At 35.2% G+C, this 17,843-nt stretch overlaps 1 long non-coding RNA gene across 1 annotated transcript in view; it reads right to left on the bottom strand.

The window, feature by feature from the left end:
• The window catches only part of LOC116422094, a 45,455-nt gene that overhangs the window by 1,994 nt on the left and 25,618 nt on the right, over positions 1–17,843 (bottom strand). The window contains exon 2 of the long non-coding RNA XR_004232681.1: positions 41–234. This is a non-coding gene — a long non-coding RNA (uncharacterized LOC116422094). The remainder of the gene's footprint in view (positions 1–40; positions 235–17,843) is intronic.

The following is a 17,843-nucleotide window of genomic DNA, read 5'->3' as shown; positions in this document are numbered from 1 at the left end:
AACTGAAACCAAGCAATTCAGAGATAAGGCTGATTCTCACCCTTTTTTACTTCAGTCTCCATCTTTTCATTTGGAGCAGGAACGCCAGTTAAGCAACTTCTCCAATATGGACTAGATTGCCATCTGATTTTGCTTCTCAAGAGAAAAAGAAGAGGGAAAGCAAGGTACGGAAGCTTGTTCATACATTTTAACTTCACTATAATTTTGGCTTGAGTATTCTTGATGTGGAGCAACCTATGGAAAAGTGCCTTACAGTCAGGGTATTTTGGTATATCAGTAATTACATCCTCTTTATCAAAGTTAACTTATACTGAATTTTATTCTTTCATGAATCATGTTTTTAGCAATACATTGGTTTATTTATCATTGGAAATAAAAGAGGGCAAAGAATATAGATTTAAGATTAAGGGGTATAACAAGGACCACAATGTGTAATAAAAGATTATGAGATCTAGATTTAGGAGATCTGAATTTGAATTACACCTCAGCTATTTATTACTTAGATGAATTTAAAGAAGTCATTTTGTCTCTCTGGGACTTATCTTCTCATGTGTAAAATGAGGGGGTTGGTCCAGATGACATCTAAGTTATTCTCCAATGCTAAATCTATGAGCCAATGGCACCTTAGATGTTGTTTTCTTTGGGCAGAAACAAAAGATAAAGAATGACTGATGATCTTAAAACTACTACAGATTATAATCGACCTCCATTCATTGTTCAGCTCTAAATATCCTGTAATGAGCAAAATTCTTTTAGCGTGTGATTTTCTCAGACTCAGTTTCGATTTATGGAAAACACACTATGGAAAACATTTAGGATACTGGAGAAGTAATTGACTCACAGCTGGAAAAAGAAATACACCTTTCAAAATCCAAAAGAGTCACTTCTATATTTGGAAAATGGTGTTCCATGTCTCTCCAAAGGATATATATATGATCATATGATCTTGATATTGCTTGAAAGTTTTTTCCGTTTCTCAGAACTATCTAGAAAACAATTTCTGTAACTTCCACAATCATATTCCAAAGAGGCCATGATGACCTAGGTGGCAATTGAGTGAATCAATAGGTCCTTGACTTTGATGGAAACAAAATAGAGATAGCAGTAACCTCAGTAATAATTTTCAGAATGCCTGGAATGTTAAGACCAGTCTAGACGGGAGATGACTCAGGGGACTTCAATGGGAGCAAATTAAGAGGTAAGATTTTGGCCATCCTGATAATCATTACTCTAGATTATTCAATGAGGTTATCTTCTTAACAAGTCTCACATCCCCATGTATTAAGTCAATAAAGGAAATACTAGGTCCATCTTCCAGGGAGAAATTGAAGAACATGAAGGTTAAGTAATGTGCCTAAGATCATAGTATAAGTCTGAGAGGAGTGCCCATGTGAAAATAAAGGCATTTTAGAGTTTCTAAGATCTGAGACATCAATCTGGTCTAGACCCATCATTTTTACAGATGAGGAAACTGATTAATCAAGGCTGAAAAGCTTAAAAAGTAGAATTTCTGGGGTTAGACCCAAATTTCCTCTTTTTCCATTAAATCTATATTGTCTAAAAGTCAAGTCTCCTAAATCTTTATTACCCATCCAGTACTCTTTCCATAGACATTTCCTCAAGACAGTTTGTAGATCAGACTAGTTGTTCCCCAGTTCTTATCCCCTAGAATATGATTGGATTTTCTTGGTCCATTAAATTATCACCCTACCTTGGAACATCCCTAGGGCTTCTGCATCTGATCAGACCTGGGAGAAGCACTGATTTTAGACTCTCATCATACATTTATTTTGAACAGCTTTTTAGCCAAGTAGCCTGTGTAAACACTAAAACCTGACAACCACAAAAGATACCCCAAAAGTCCCCTTTTCACAGATGATACAGGGAGATTAAAACAAGATGGTCCTGCCACGTGTCAGTAAATGGAGTAAGAAATAGCCCTAGACTCTTGCTAGATAGCCCTGTCAGCTCCTCAAAAGCTTTCACTCTCCCCCTTTCTCTCCCTGACGTCTCCTCCCCTTTCGCTCCCCCCTCCCATTTCCTGTTTTCCCTTCCTCCTTCTGAGTGGAGCCTCTCTCTCCCTGTACCGTTCTCTGAATGAAAAGGCTACTCTTCTCTCCTTGACATCTTGTTAGACTCTGAATACGGGATCTATTGATTTGCATTTGGTGAAGGAAAAGGAAAAGGGGAAAAAAAAAAGAAAGCCACACATTCTCTGACCTCATGGCTACCAAAGCAGTCCATGCAGGCAGTGGCAGAGAATTTTAACTTCCGAGCCGCTTTTGACCTCCCCCAAATCCTCCTGCCTCCTCAGCACAACAGCTGCTTCTGAAGCTCCAGGCATCAACACACCCACTTGGCGGGAGGTACCTATCATGGGGAGAAGCAGCCCAGCCTGAATCTTGAAAAACATCTTCATCTTCCCCCTCCCTTTGTCCCCTTCCTTCTCTGTGCACCCCAAGCCAACTGACTCCTTCCACTGCTTACTTAAACAGGTCCAGAGAACAACATGCTTTCTTTCCTGCAAGGTAAGAATCCTGAGTGAGACAGGATGCTAGTTACCAGAGGTTGCCTTAAGGGCAATGGATACAGTTATTATATTAACATATATATTTTTCCCACACCTGAAACAAAGCCCAGATAGATACTTAGAGAGGAAAACTGGCATCCAGTCTTAGCTTCACTGCAAAATTGAGATGTTTAACCCTATTATCCCTGTCCACCTCTCAGCTCCAGATCACACAAAATCATAAAAGACATGACAAAACTAATGTTCCTAGGAGTGCTTTAAAGTTTACAAACTGTTTCACCCGTATCAGCTCAGTTGAACCTCATAGTCACCCTGGGAAGTGCCTTCAACAGTTATTGTGATCCCCGTTGTGATAGAGCAGGAAACTGAGGTTCAGAGAGATTTAATGATTCATCCAGGACTCCAACTCAATTATGATAGGCAGGATTTGAACCCAAGCCTTCCTCCCTTCAGTTATAGCCCCTCTACTCATTACAATATGTTATAAAATGCTATATAATTGTGAAGTATTACTAGTACCATTATTATTTTTTCATTATTATGCATAAGGCATAGAATTCTTCTCTTTCCTAAGAATATAGATTCTTTAGCAGACAATATAGTCTTAACTTTTTATATGTTTTACCTAAAATCTGTATGCAGAATCCATTTCAGGTAATAACAGAGATCCAGTTCATATCTTAGCATTATTCTAAGAGTGGTACAGATTAAAAACATCTGCAGATATTATCCTCTATCTAAGAAATAGTGACCCAAAACACTCTGGCTGTATGATTCCCGACTCCATATGCACCTTTACCTAGAGGAAATGAAGTCATCACCCAAAATCAAAAGGCCAATTGAGTTCATTTTCAAATAATGTGTGCTGAGCAGTTAATCAGCAACACTTAATGAGCACCCACTGTGCATAAAGAACACTGTACTTAATGCTAAGTAGACTAGACCATACAGAAAGCCTGGTCTTCCAGCCTCTTGGCTTATATTATAACAGTGATGGCCCTTTTCTCTGATGGAGAATCAGTCTCCCTCCCCTAGGTGTTGTACAGGGAGGGAGAGGAAAGGAGAGGTTAGGTTATATTCATTAGCTCATACAGAGAAATTTAGAGCTAGAAAGGAACTTTGAAATCATCTAATCCAAACCTTTCATTTTAGAATTAATGAAAGTGAACTTCAGAAAAATAGTGTGAATTATCCAAGGTTACAACACAACTATTTAGGTAATTAAAATCCATGTGGATGGATGATGAGGTACATATGGACTGAAGAAATCAATCAAGATCATCCAAATTATATCATACAAAGTATTATTTTCATGAATCTCTTCACTTTTCCTGTCTATGTAAATCACTTTTTAAATGGTTGCTAATCATAGTGTACTATGTAAATGTAAAATGTTATTATTACTATTAGTATTAGTATTGATTTCTAAAGCAAGAGTATTATTAGAGGGCAAAACATCAGCATGATAGAGCACTAGGATGGCACACAGAGGTACCAAAGAGATTGAAGATGAAAGCAGTTAAGTCCCTTCACTGGAAATATATTACAAAATCCCATTGTTTCTTCTGGGTTGAATTTCTGCATCACTTAGACCAACTCCAAGTCTACCCTTCCACAAACAGACAAAGATTTACTAAACACCTATTATGTCATTAAAGTGTGAGTCCCTTGAGAGAAAGCACTTGTGTTTTACTTTCTTTGTATCTTCAGCATTTAATAGAGTCTGGAGCATAGTAGGCACTTATAAAGGTTTATTGGCTGGATGTAACTTGAGGGTACTATGTGAGACATGGCAGGAGATGGGTAGTGCAAAAATAAACAATAGTAAAAAAAAAAAGCCCTCTACATTCAAGATCATACATACACATACTATTTCTATTCCACATTGTGGGGATTAGGGGCACTGTACACCTGAAATCTGGAAAGTATATGTGGAATTTTTTGGCCCTCCCTTCATACCAGAGAAGAAGTCTGAATTATTATAGTATTAAAAAATAAAACATATACTACATTTTTATATACAACACTATATATATATATATATATATATATATATTATGCATTTTTGAATTTCTAAATTTCTTCTGTGTAACCTTCTGGCCTTCATCTACAGCTTCCACAAAACTCTCAAAAAAATTCTCATTCAACTTCTTCTGCTAATCCATGATATATCTAAACCACAAAGGGGAAAGTCTCATCATGGAAGGGATAACTGTACATCCATTATCATTGTCCTCTGTCTTTTGTTGAATTTTGAATGGTGAATTTGGAGCTAAACTAGGTGATGCAAGATGAGTGAAGTTCCAACACAACCAATGCATCTTTTAACACAATTCTGATAGGGCCCCTGCTGAAGAGTTATACACACATACATATGCATATACGTGTATAAATATATAATGCATGTATGCATATACATATACATAGCAGAACGACAGAGACAGGAGATATGATAGATGGAGATCTAGGATTAGAATGAGCAAGAACTGAGTTCAGGTCTTGCCTCTGAATCAGGAAGACCTGGATTCCAAGCTGCCTCAGATACTTATATGACTCTGGACAAGTCAATTGATCTCTCTGTTTCTCAGTTTCTTCACCTACAAAATGAAAAGGTTGACTTCTAAGGCTCCTCCTGGTTCTAAACATAGGATCCTAAGACATATTGTTCATGTCACCCTGATCAATCCTCTTGACAACTCAGTGTTGAGTACAAACAACACTATAAAATTATAAATTTCCAAGAAGGTGCCAATTTACATTGTTAGAAAGAATTTTGTCATGCAGGAGATCCCTAAATTAATGAAATCACTGGTCTAGTCCCTATCTGTATGTATAGATATTTACATGCCTATGTATATGTAAACACCTTATATAAATGTATTTGTATATTTAAAAACATACATTTTTTATTTTTAAAAAAACTGAATTAATTGGTTTAGAGAAGTCCCAGTGAGGAAAATCTATCTATCAGTGCAGATTGGGGTATGTGTATGCATGTGTGTGTATGTTTATGTATGTGTGTTACATAAACACACACACAATACACACATGTACATATTGAATACAGTTTTTGGTGATGTTAAAAACAACTCTAGACATTATGCTATTCTGCCTTTCAGAGAAATAGGAAAGAGACAGAGAGAGCTAATATCAGCACAAATATAACCATATCATTAAGTGTTCCACAGAAATACCTGACAGATTACTTTAAATTTTTATTTATTTTTAATTTATGAAATAAAACAAATTTTTCATAATACTGTATAATTTTTAAAAAATTATTTCACAAGAAAATGTAAATCTATTATGTACAACTTGCTATCCCTTTTAAATGTAAAATAAAAATATGCATTTTTTTCCTTTTTTCTTCCTTCTTCCACTCCAAAGATAGCTACCATAAATACAAATGTATATGTGTGTATGGATATATGTAAACACACACACTTATACATATATATAAATATAAAATCATTCTATACATTTTTCTATTCATCAAATTTTTGGCAGATTTTTTAAATGGCCATGAGAGGTCACAGGAGATACATAAATATCAATACTGGGTTGATTATTAATGACAGATGAAAATTGACTAAAGCTACTAAAACAGGTAGGAATTTCAAGATTGTAATAATTCTGATTTTTCCCCTTGTCAAAGTCTGCTGCTTTTACTATCATACCTTCCTACAAAATTAGATGCTTCAAAACTCACATCCTGAGATGCATTTATGCTTACTTTCAACATTTTCTTTAAGGATGTAAGACCCTCCAGATCATCTCAAGCTCAGCTCAATCTAAGATGCACAGGTTCTAGAATGCTTATAATGGGAAGTTCTGGAGAAAGCCTTTGGTTCTCCTGCTAAAGAAAAGGAGCATTGGGAACCTTTTGGAATGGACTATTCTTTCTGCTCTGCCTGCAACTTAGAAAAATGAAAGCCAAAGTTCTGTGAAGCAGGAATAGAGTCCAAAAAAAAAAAAGTCAAGAAGACTTTGTTCCTGGATTAGTTCTAGTCTGAGCTTCTTCAGAGAGAGTTTAAAATAAGTTCTTCTCCTGTTACTTGTTTTTATTAGTTACTTCTATCTCCAACAGAGACTCACAATCCCCCCTGCTTATCGTTTTGGCAGCCCTGGAGTAAGCAGGGGCAATTAACTCACCAAATTTCAATGACCCTTGGGCTCCTTTTTGGATATATCTGTTGTTGACTGACATTCATATTTCCAAAGCCAACTTAACTGCATACATTCTTATCATAAGTGATTAAGGAGCCTGGTCTAAAAAAATGAAGCTGGAGGAAATCATTTCATTAACATTTCAGCAAAAATCTGAAATGGGAGGTCAGCCAGTAAGATGCTTTAGCTGAACCTGCTGAAATGGTCTCTCTAAGAGATTTCCCCAACCCAAAGAAAGGGCCCCAGGACACTTCAGGATCACTTAGGGACTCACCATCTGTCACTGTGATTAATGTCCTTGGGAACCATCTGCCATTACTGCTCAGCTCCCTGAGCCCTAGAGCTGACACTAGTCATTGAGATGTGCCATACGCTACAAGACTGACGGCAATGGAGCCGAAGGAGGAGATGGGATGTGGGGTTAATGCAGCAAGCCACCTCCCTCCCCACCTCCAACCCCCAATTTGATAGCATTTGAGGATGCTTTCCTAGCAAAGGTATCAGGCAATGTATTGTCAAGAGCAGGGTCACATCTCTTACCCAGGGTCTTCATTCACACCATTTTTTTTTCATTCCAGACAATCCCTCATCCCATCTCTTACATATGAATTAGATGAAAGTTTATCCTTTCAACAAGTCCCAGCCTAAATGCTGCCTCTTCCAGGACAACTCCCCTGATCACCTCCTATTTAGAAGCACTCTTCTCCTCTGATTTCTCATAGTCTTTAAATGTTCTTGAAAGCCATCTATATTTCTAATAAAATTATATATTTATTATATTATTATGTATTATTTTAATTATTGTATAATTATATAATTATTCTTTGTAATTATTTATCTTTACATCTATGAATATATACACATATATGTATATATACACATATATGTGTATTATATATGTATATGTATATATACATATACACATATATATGTGTAATACACACATGTATACATATATATGTACAAACTATATATATACATATATATAATACACATATATATGTGTAATACACACATATATAAATGCAAATTTGAATTCATGTTCTTCCTGATTCAGTACCCAGCATCTCTCTACTGCTCTGATATCCAGCTACTTCTGAAAAAGACAGTCCCTACATTGTAGGAGCTTACAATAGAGATAATAATACATAAGCAGTAATAATTACATTAAAAGCAATAATTATAAATAGATAATATATAATTATTGTTATATATGAGTCTTTTTCAGAGGTACCTGGATGTTGAAGCAGTAGAGAGAGCACTGGGTATCTCTGAATAAGACTCATATAATACAGATATATATACATATATATATATATAATATTTATATAATGTATAATAACATTTTACATCATATACATTATCTATTTATAATTTATTTATCTATTTATAATTATTATTTCTAACATAATTGTTGCTGTTTGTGTACTATTGCCTCCATTCTAAATTCCTCCAAAGGAGAAATTATCTTATTCAGAGGTAGCTGGATGTCAGAGCAGTAAAGATAATGTTAGGTACTGAGTCAGGAAGACGTGACTTCAAATTTGCATTTAGACAACTAACTGTGTGATCAAATCTTTATCTGTTTCTGTTTCTTCAACTGTAAAATGGGGATAATAAGAGTACCCTTTTTCCCAGGGTTGTTGTGAGAATCATATCAGATATTTGTGAAGTGCTTAGTACAATGTCTAGTACACACTAGGTGCTTAATAAATAAATATTTGCTTCCTTGTTCAGGTTTACTTTACTCCACTGGGACTCACATAGCATCTAGAATACAGTAGATGCTCAAAAAATATTTGGTTATTTGTCGTACCTAATAGATTTGCAGTTTAGATTGCAATCATCTTCTTTATTCTATCTACTATGTTACAGAAATACTTGTTTTATTTCATAAATTAATAAATATTTTTAAAAAATGAATAAACTTTTGGTTAAATTATTAAATGGTGAACTCAGAGTTGGCATAAATGCTATAGAAATTAATGTATTTCAGAAGGAATAATACACCTATTCATATTATTCTGACCAAGAGGTTCAGATATCATTTTCTTCATTATATCATCCAACAGTCTGGTTTCCTAAGCTGTGAAAATGACTTTGTATCAGAAATTGTAAGAAATAACTGAAACAACAGTAATAGCAATATAAAATCTGTAACACATTAAAATTAACAACTGTTTTCACATGATAATTGATCCACATGATAATCTATGAAATAGGTCATGGAAGTATCATTATTTCCATTATATAGATGAGAAGATTGAGATAAAAAATTATTTTATTGTCAATGATCATACAAGCTGATTAGTAGTAGACAATGGGATTTTCACACACTCTAAGACCTAAGTTCTTTCACCTCTTTCCCAGTAATGATAGTTAAAGAAGCATTAGGTAGGGGTCCAGAGAATCCTCCAGCCACCAATGGAAGAAAAGCGACAAATAGCTCAAGACTATAACTGCCGACATTTTTCTTTTATAATTTAACAGCTCTGAATACGTTATTGTGTGCAAGGCTGCATCTCCCTTTCTTTTTTTTTCCATCTTTCTATTAAAACTTGTAAGTCAGAATGGCAAAGCCTGCCTTTATCCTGACACTGGAAAACCTCCCCCAGAGGCTAGAAAAAATGACTAGGCTACTCCCCAAATAAGATAAACGGTAATGAGCATATTTTGAAAGGACCTGTAGTCAAACATCTGGAAACCATAGTGTGCTGATCAAGGAGCTTTCATTAGAGTTCCCTCATATGTTGCAGATACTACTGTCCTCCCAAGAGGGACTTTCATGTTCAAGGAAACTTGGAAAACAAGACTGTTGTGGGTAAAAAAAAAAAAAGTCCTGTGTGTCCTTCACAGGCACAGAGTTAAATGGAATTGTGGCTAATGAAAAGAACAGCTTTCATTCTTATCCAGTACAAGTCAACAAGGACTTGATAATAGCTAAAGGATGGAGGAACTCCCCTGGAGGAGACAGGTTAGTAGGGCTTACTCTGTTTTCCAGAACATAGAGATCCTGGTAGAAAAAAGAGAGAGAAAGCTATATATTCATGCAGAGGAAAAGAGTCATACGATCCCTTCCATTATTTTATAAGATGCCTCATCTACTGCTTCTCCAATAGTAATCTTAGAGAAGGGATTTTAGCAAATTCAAGTTGTAAGATATAATTATAAATACAAATATATATGTGTGTGTATGTGTATATATATACATATGTACACATATATAAATATATGTATTTTATATGTATTGTATATATACATATGTACACACACATATACATATAAATATATATTATATATACATTTTTCCCAACCACCTACAAAGAGGGAGAAAAAATGAAAGAGGGGGAGAAAAGGGTACTGAAGCAGCTGGTTCCACTTTACTAAAGACCAGTGAGACCTGCAATTGATTTTGGCTTTGAGAGAGCAAGATATTTGGAGGCAAGTAGGCACGTTGCAAAGTACTCTCATCTGTTCTTCACAGAGGCCAGAGCAGGGCTAGGTGGAAAAAGAACTAATTGAAGTCAAGAGTTATTGTTAATTTCTAGGAAATGCGAACTTATCCCATGTCATCTGGCATTTTTGCTTGTCACTCTTTCTAGCTTCCTTCCTCAGTTAATAATCTGAGAACTCAAAGGAGGTACAAGGATCTGGTAATGTGATGGCCAACTTGTGATAAAATTGCTCCAGACCTCTTCAAAGAGGAGGTTCTAGTCACTAGCCACTTTTACTGCTAGTGATGGAGACCAGAGATAGAGGAGATGCCCTAAATGTGGACTGCATCTTTGGGCCACAGCCTGGATCTGAATTTCATACTTCTTCTATCCCAAATCCTGAAAGACAGATTATCAGAACACTATACACTTACTTAACATTTGGAGGTACATAAGCTAATTTGATACTATGTGAAGGATTATATGGTACCAACTATATGCAGCATGTTGGAGTGGAAAGGCGTTGGAATCAAACAACCTGAATTAAAATACCAGTTCTGACCCAAGTTTTGTGATCATGGTCCAATCATTTAGTTTCTCTGTGTCTCAGTTATCTCATCTGAAAATGGGCAGTAGCAATGCATACCCTATCTAAAGTTTCTGTGAGGAAAGTTTGTAATAAATCCTAAAAATCTATGTAAGTATAAGTTATTATTATAAATTAAAAAACAGATCTCAGTGGCTGTCTTTGTCTTTTTAAATAATTTATAATATAACTTATAAATCTGGTTTTTTACCTCTAACATATTTCACTTTAGGGATGGTTATCATGCCTTGGTCTTTAGAGATGTCAGGTCCTTAGTTTCCATCATATTCCAGCCTCACTTCTAACTCTTTTGTGTTCTGGAGTATCCATGAAAAATTTTCTCGTTATTTCCTTTGGCCAATAATTTCCGTAATAAGTCAATTTTACTGTCCACTTTCCAGCTTTGATTACAATTCAGAAAAGATGCTCTTATAGCCTCTCTGACTTCACTCTCCCATTTTTGTTAGGTATCCCTAACAAAATCCCATTTTTGTTAGGTAAGGTCTTTCCTCCATCCCTGCCTCATCAATCACATTCCATCTTGATTCACACTCTCTGCCATGGTCTCAAGATGTTTGACAGTCTCATTGTTCAGTTTCAAGCTTTATAAAATTATAATTCCCCAAATTCATATTTATACAACACATCACAAAATAATTTTATCTCAGCCAAATGGAGGCAGACTTGGAATTCACATGTTATCAAGGAAAGAAATAATTCATTACATAGCTGAGTGTTTAACTCTCTAATTACAGATCAGTGGGCATAAAAGAAAACCTATCTTGAACTTATTTCTAGGCCTTGGGCTCAGAAAAAAAAAAACTGAAGCTAGGAAAGGGGGATGGAGCAGGGAGAAGAATATTTTGGAAGACTTTGGCTGTAAACATTTTTCCAGGGACTTACTTAAATAAAGAAAATACACAAAATATACAAAGAAAATAAAGAAGAAAATAAGGTTACACACTGTGATGCCTATGGGCTAGTACAAAGAGCCAGGCCATAAGTCATAGAAATATTCTGAACTCAAGGGCATTTAACCAGCCACTTGAGGATTGACATGGGCAATAAAGCAACTATCTTAGCGACTCCCTCTCCATCATTAGCAATAACCTGCTGTACCTCAGGGAGATAACTTCTCTCTCCCTAGTTCTTGATTCCTTGCTCTGGCTTGCTCGCTTCTTCCTCTCCTGATACTTGACCTTGTCCTCCACAATAGCTTATTTCCTTGGTCTCCTGATATTTGACCTTAAACCACGCTGCTTCTTGGATTTCCTAGCATTAGTCTCTGTCCTGCATTTTTTTTCCTACTGGCCCTCTAAATCTGTTGGGGCAATGAAGGGAAATGATTTAAGGCACTTGTCCACAAGGCACTCAATTCTTATATTTGTATTTGGGGCAGGAGGGAAAGAGAGTACAATTCTTACTTTTAAAAGAGTCCAGAACAAGAATACTTAGGATATAAGAAAGCCCTAATAATTTTCATATATTATAAAAATCAGTTGATCCTTCTACATGAGAGAGAAATTGTGTATATATGTGTATGTATTTATATGTATGTGTGTGAATGAGAGACAAGGAGAGCTAAAGAGAGATGGGAAGGGAGTAGGAGGGAACCAACACGATAGTATTTCACTCTCTTGACACATAAAAATCATGTTTTTTTTTCCAGTGGGACATATATGGATACATAGGCATAGATCTGTACATGGAATATGCATGGAGGTTAACCAAACTTCATTGATTAACAGCTTTACAAAATTCAGACCACCCAGAGGGCTGTTTAATAACCCTCACCAAGTAGCAAGACTCTGAATGCATTCAAGACTATTATTTGTCAATTCTGCTTCTACCCAGCCCCTGATACTGAATTGTTTATTCTACTAGTGATTTTTAAAAATCATTTTTCTCTCTTTCCCACTAATTCAGAAATCAAGAAAAACAAAGCCTTTGTTATAAATATTAATAGTCAGATAAAACAAATTCCTGCAATGCCCATGTCAAAAAAAAAAAATACATGATTCAATCTGTATTCTGAGTTCATTGCCTTTCTATCAGGAGCCGGGTAGCTTGTTTCATAATGATTCTTTTGGAATCATGGTTGGTCTTTGTGATAATCATGCAGCATATCTAAATCTTTTAAAGTTATCTTCACGATGTTGTTATTGTATAATTTTTTCTCCTGGTTCTGCTCACTTCACTCTGAATCAATTCATGAAAATCTTCCCACATTTTTTCTGAAACCACCCCCTTTATCACTTCTTATAATATAGTAATATTCCACAATAATCCATGGCATTCATATATGATAGCTTTTTCAGTTATTTCCTAATTCATGGATATCACTCTTGGTATTCAGTTCTTTGTCAATACAAAGAGTTATTTTTTTAGAGATTTTGAAAAATCTTGAGAACTGACCTGGTTAGTGATTACCCCAATGATTTCTCTGTATTTACTAAAATAGTGACTGCCCACTGAACTTAGGCCATGGATTAGCAGTAAGTTGAAAGAGTATTGCACTTGCAGTCCAGAGGTTTGATATCAGATCTCACCTCTGACATTTACCTATAAATCCAAGTCACTGAAAAATTCTGACTCTCAATTTCCTAATTTCTGTATATGTGTATTCACTAACTCACAGAGTTGCTGTGAAGAACTTTATAGACTTCATAGAACTGCTCTATAGACATAGGCAGTATGGCTTACAGCAGTGACTCAAATAGAAGCAGGGTCTAGAGGGCAGCTAGGTTGTACAGGCAATAGAACATTGGAGTGAAGAAGACCTAAATTCAAATCCGGCCTCAGATACTTATTAGCTTGTGACCCTGGGCAAATAATTTAATCTTATTTGTTTCAATTCCTCATCTGTAAAATGAACTTAAGAAGGAAATGATAAACCACTCCAGTATCTTTGCAAAAACAAATCCAAATGGAGTCACAAAGAGTTGAACATAACTGAAAAACAATTGAACAACAACAACAAAAAAAAAACCCATCCATAAGGATTCCTGCAGGCAGTCTATTATCTTAGAAAACCAAATATTCGTATCATGTATGTTCTATTGTAACTTTTATTTATTGGCAAATATTTCTCACTTACATTTTAATCCGACTCTTCTGCACTTAGGAATATTTGAAGACCAGGGAGCCAAATGCTTGGCCCTTTTGACCCAGAGGACAGCATATTGAATTTGGTGTCTGCAAATAGTTCAGGTCTTATTCTGTGCAGGTTTTGTCCATATACTCCCATAAAGCTTACATGGAGGAGATACTCATGATCTCTAATACCACACTCAATTAATCCATCTGTCATCCTTCCATCTACCTACATGACTGGCTCACCACCTTCCTTCACGCTAATCATTTCTGCAACTATTCTGAAGCTGACTGAAACCTATTGTGATACTTTCTATTATACTTTAGGCAACTTGAAATTTTAGTTTTTTGGAGATTATAGTGTGCCAAGATGCATAGACAGGTAATATCACCTAGAAAATATTGATGTTAAAAAAAAAAAAAAGAATTTTGCATGTGCCCAGAGTGTGTTTATGCATGTGCTGAGGTGCTACCTGGGATTATTAAAAGCACAATACAATACATGTACCCCAACCTGTTCTTTTCCTCCTATTCTATGCTGAATCTACTCATTTTTCCACTGCAGTGAATATGACCTGAACAATAAACATAATTCATCCATTCAGTTTTTCTATATGGACTGTTACACTCAAACATTTTGAGAAGTGCGTCTTATTGGGGAGGAGTTGTAACACTTTGGTCTTTGAGGAAGTCCAGCCCAGTGTCATCCATAGACAGGAATATCTGAAGAGTTTCACTATCCATAGAGAAACCCACTTTTATCTGGAATTTATGCAGAGCATCCTCCATGAGAGTGGTGAAAACCTTCAATATGAATGTATCTCCCTATTTCATGCCTCACTTAAAGTTGATGATGAAAGGATAGGTGGAATAAAATTATCTCTATGTTTGTATCTATCAAAGAAAATTTATGGTCCTTTTAAAGGAGAATTCTTAAGACTATGCCTTGCTCTAGTAATTTGAATGCCTTTTTTATTTTTACAATCAACAAACAATAAACACAGCAGGATCTTGTATTTACTATAGTTTTCAAATAATTGCATGACTCTAAAGAAGTGGTCTGCTGTAGACACTGTTTGCAGAAACCTTCTGATAATTTCGTCAAGAATACTCTAGACACATACAAATATAATTTCCACAAGGTTTGTTAGATGAAACTGTGGTCATATGATCAGTTTTGATGCCAATTTTTTCCTTTTTTTTTTAAATTAATTTTGAATACTGGAAGCTCTGTTGGATCTTTCTGCATTTCTACCAGCCAGAAAGTCATCCTTACTAGGATGGTGTGGACCAGATGTGACTGAGTTGAGGCTAGTTTATCTGTAATACAAACTGTAGTCATGCAGCCCTTTGGAACACAAATTCCTCGAGGGCTACCTGTTTCCTTTCAGTTATCTCTTTAATAGCTTCTTTGTGGGGCAAATCTTTGCAGGGCTGAGTCCTCTGCATTCACAAGTTCTTTAGGAACCACACTGGTGTATTTGCTTGTCTTTATCCCTTTCTTATTCCAGCCAGCCAATTGCATCATATTTCCTTTCTCTCCTGCATCCACCTAAATGGATCAGGTTGCCCAGCTTGGATAATAATATTGCTTTGGTGTTTTTTTAATCCTCTTTCAGATATCTCAAGGACTGATCGCTCAATGTTTTCCAGACCGTGTCACCTCCAACACGGATTTTTGCTGTGTTCACTGGTTCCTCATGTTTTAGAGTACGTCTTAATTTGGCAAGAGAGTTATTGAGGTAATAGACTGCAAATATAGTGGTTCCTCTGTCATCGATAATGAAACAGATAATTATAGAAATATTCACATATCTGTTCCATTTTCTGTCTATGTGTTGTCTTTATTCCATTTTCATATATAAATAATCTTGGGATGATCTGGTTTAATTGAATCTCATGCCAAATTTTCTGCAGGATTGTTTCCCTTTGCTATTCTTCACTTTTGTGAATTGATATTGAATCTTTATAATAGTTTACAAATGAGTTTATATTCTAAACTAATGCTGCCCTCGGATGCAAGAATCCTAAATCCATGTTTCATTTTTACACTAAATTCTAATTCCTTTGTTCTCTAATCTCCTACTTCATAGACATGATAAAATCTATGATACAGGCATTACTCTTCCCAAACCTAAATATACAAGGATTACACGGACTATCCCCAAAGAATGATTATTCTCATTCATTTCTTATGATCCCATTCAGACTTTGCTGTGGAAAAATATTCAAAGTTATTTGGCATAGCTTATGCATAGGTTTCAACAGATATGGCTAAAAAAAAGACATCCTATATAATCCAAATCCTATACAATCACTCAAGTTAACAAGTACAAATTGGATATAGAACAACTTTTATTTCACCAAAAGAAAATACACAATATGTAAAAAGATTTACAAAATCCTTTAAATAGATATAATAAAAAACCAAAAAAACCCATTAGGATCTCCTTAAAAGAAACTGAACTTATAATTTATAGCAAGACAATACTCTTGACATTCCTTTAAATTCCTAGATTTCCCGTAGGAGGTCCTAGATTCTTACAGATAGTAAACAATTAATAATTTTTTTCAACCAGTTCTTTACTTATTCATTCATGTGTGTATATAATTGGCAACCTGAAAGAGAACAAGCTTAAGAGAAAAGTAGAATTAGAGTAGATGACAACTGAGGACCTTTCTAATCCAAAATTTCTATTTTTCTATCTCTTTTTTTCCTTTTTTATTTTTTCTAGTGAATTTATATATTTTAATACACATTGCTTTATGAATAATGTTGGGACAGAAAAATCAGAGCAAAAGGGAAAAATCCTGGGAAAGATAAAAAAAACAGAAAAAAGAAGTGAACATAGCAAGTGTTGATTACATTCAGTCTCCTTATGTCTTTTTCTGGATGCAGATGCCATTTTCTGTCCAAAGGCTATTGAAATTGCTTTGGATCACTGAACCATTAAGAAGAACTAAGTCTTTCATAGTTAATCTTGATAATATTGTGGACAATGTATTCCTGGTTCTGCTTGTTTTGCTCAGCATCAGTTAATATAAACCTTTCCAGGCCTTTCTAAAATCAATGTTCATCATTTTTATAGAACAATAATATTCCATTATCTTCATATACCACAACTTATTCAGCCATTCTCCATCAGAGGGGCATCTCCTCAGTTTCCAGTTCCTTGCTACTACAGAAAGAGCTATTATAAACATTTTTGCACGTATGGATCTTTTTGTCTCCTTTATGATTTCCTTGGGATATAGATGCACTAATGGTACTACTGGATCTATGATTCTATCTTTTAACCCAACAGATTTTTGTCAGTCATCACCCATCTTGACCTTACTGTCATTTTGATCATGGTTGACCATCCCTTCATCCTGGATACTCTCTCCTTCCTTGGTTTCTATGATACTTCTCTCTCTTAATTATTCTACTTATACAACCTCTCCTTTTAATTATTTTTTACATCAGCCATCTTCTATACAATTATTCTGCAAGGTTCTGCCCTGGGCCATCTGCTCTTTTCATTCTATATGTTTCCCCTTCTTAATTTCATTGGCTGCCATATATTTAATTGTCATCTTTATGTGAATAACTTGCAAATTTATATATCCAAAATTAATTTCTTTTCTGATAAAAAGTTCCACATCATCAAATATCATTTGGACATTGCTAATTCAACATGTTCAAATCTTTCCTCTTCAATGTAGCCCATCTCTCAACTTCCTTTCATCTGTCAGTGACTCTGCTATCCATCTAGTTATCCTGGTATAGAGTCATTCTTTATTCTTCTCTTTCCTTGTAATTAGTTTTCAAATCTTGTTATTCTACTTCCAGAACTTCATTTTTTCTGTTCCTTTCCATTTACTTATTAGTTCAAGACTTCATCATGCCTCATCTGGACTACAGTAACTACCTCCTGACTTGTTTCCCTGTTTCTCATCCTTAATTTCCCCAATCTATTCTTCACATATTGAGCAAAATAATCTTCCTAAGGCATAGACCTGATTATTCCACTGCCCTACTCAAAAGTGCATC

Source organism: Sarcophilus harrisii, chromosome 3, assembly GCF_902635505.1.
Source record: "Sarcophilus harrisii chromosome 3, mSarHar1.11, whole genome shotgun sequence".
In the NCBI taxonomy this organism is placed as follows: Eukaryota; Metazoa; Chordata; class Mammalia; order Dasyuromorphia; family Dasyuridae; genus Sarcophilus; species Sarcophilus harrisii.
Note: the sequence above shows the minus strand (reverse complement) of the source record. Positions and strands in the feature narration are given on the sequence as shown.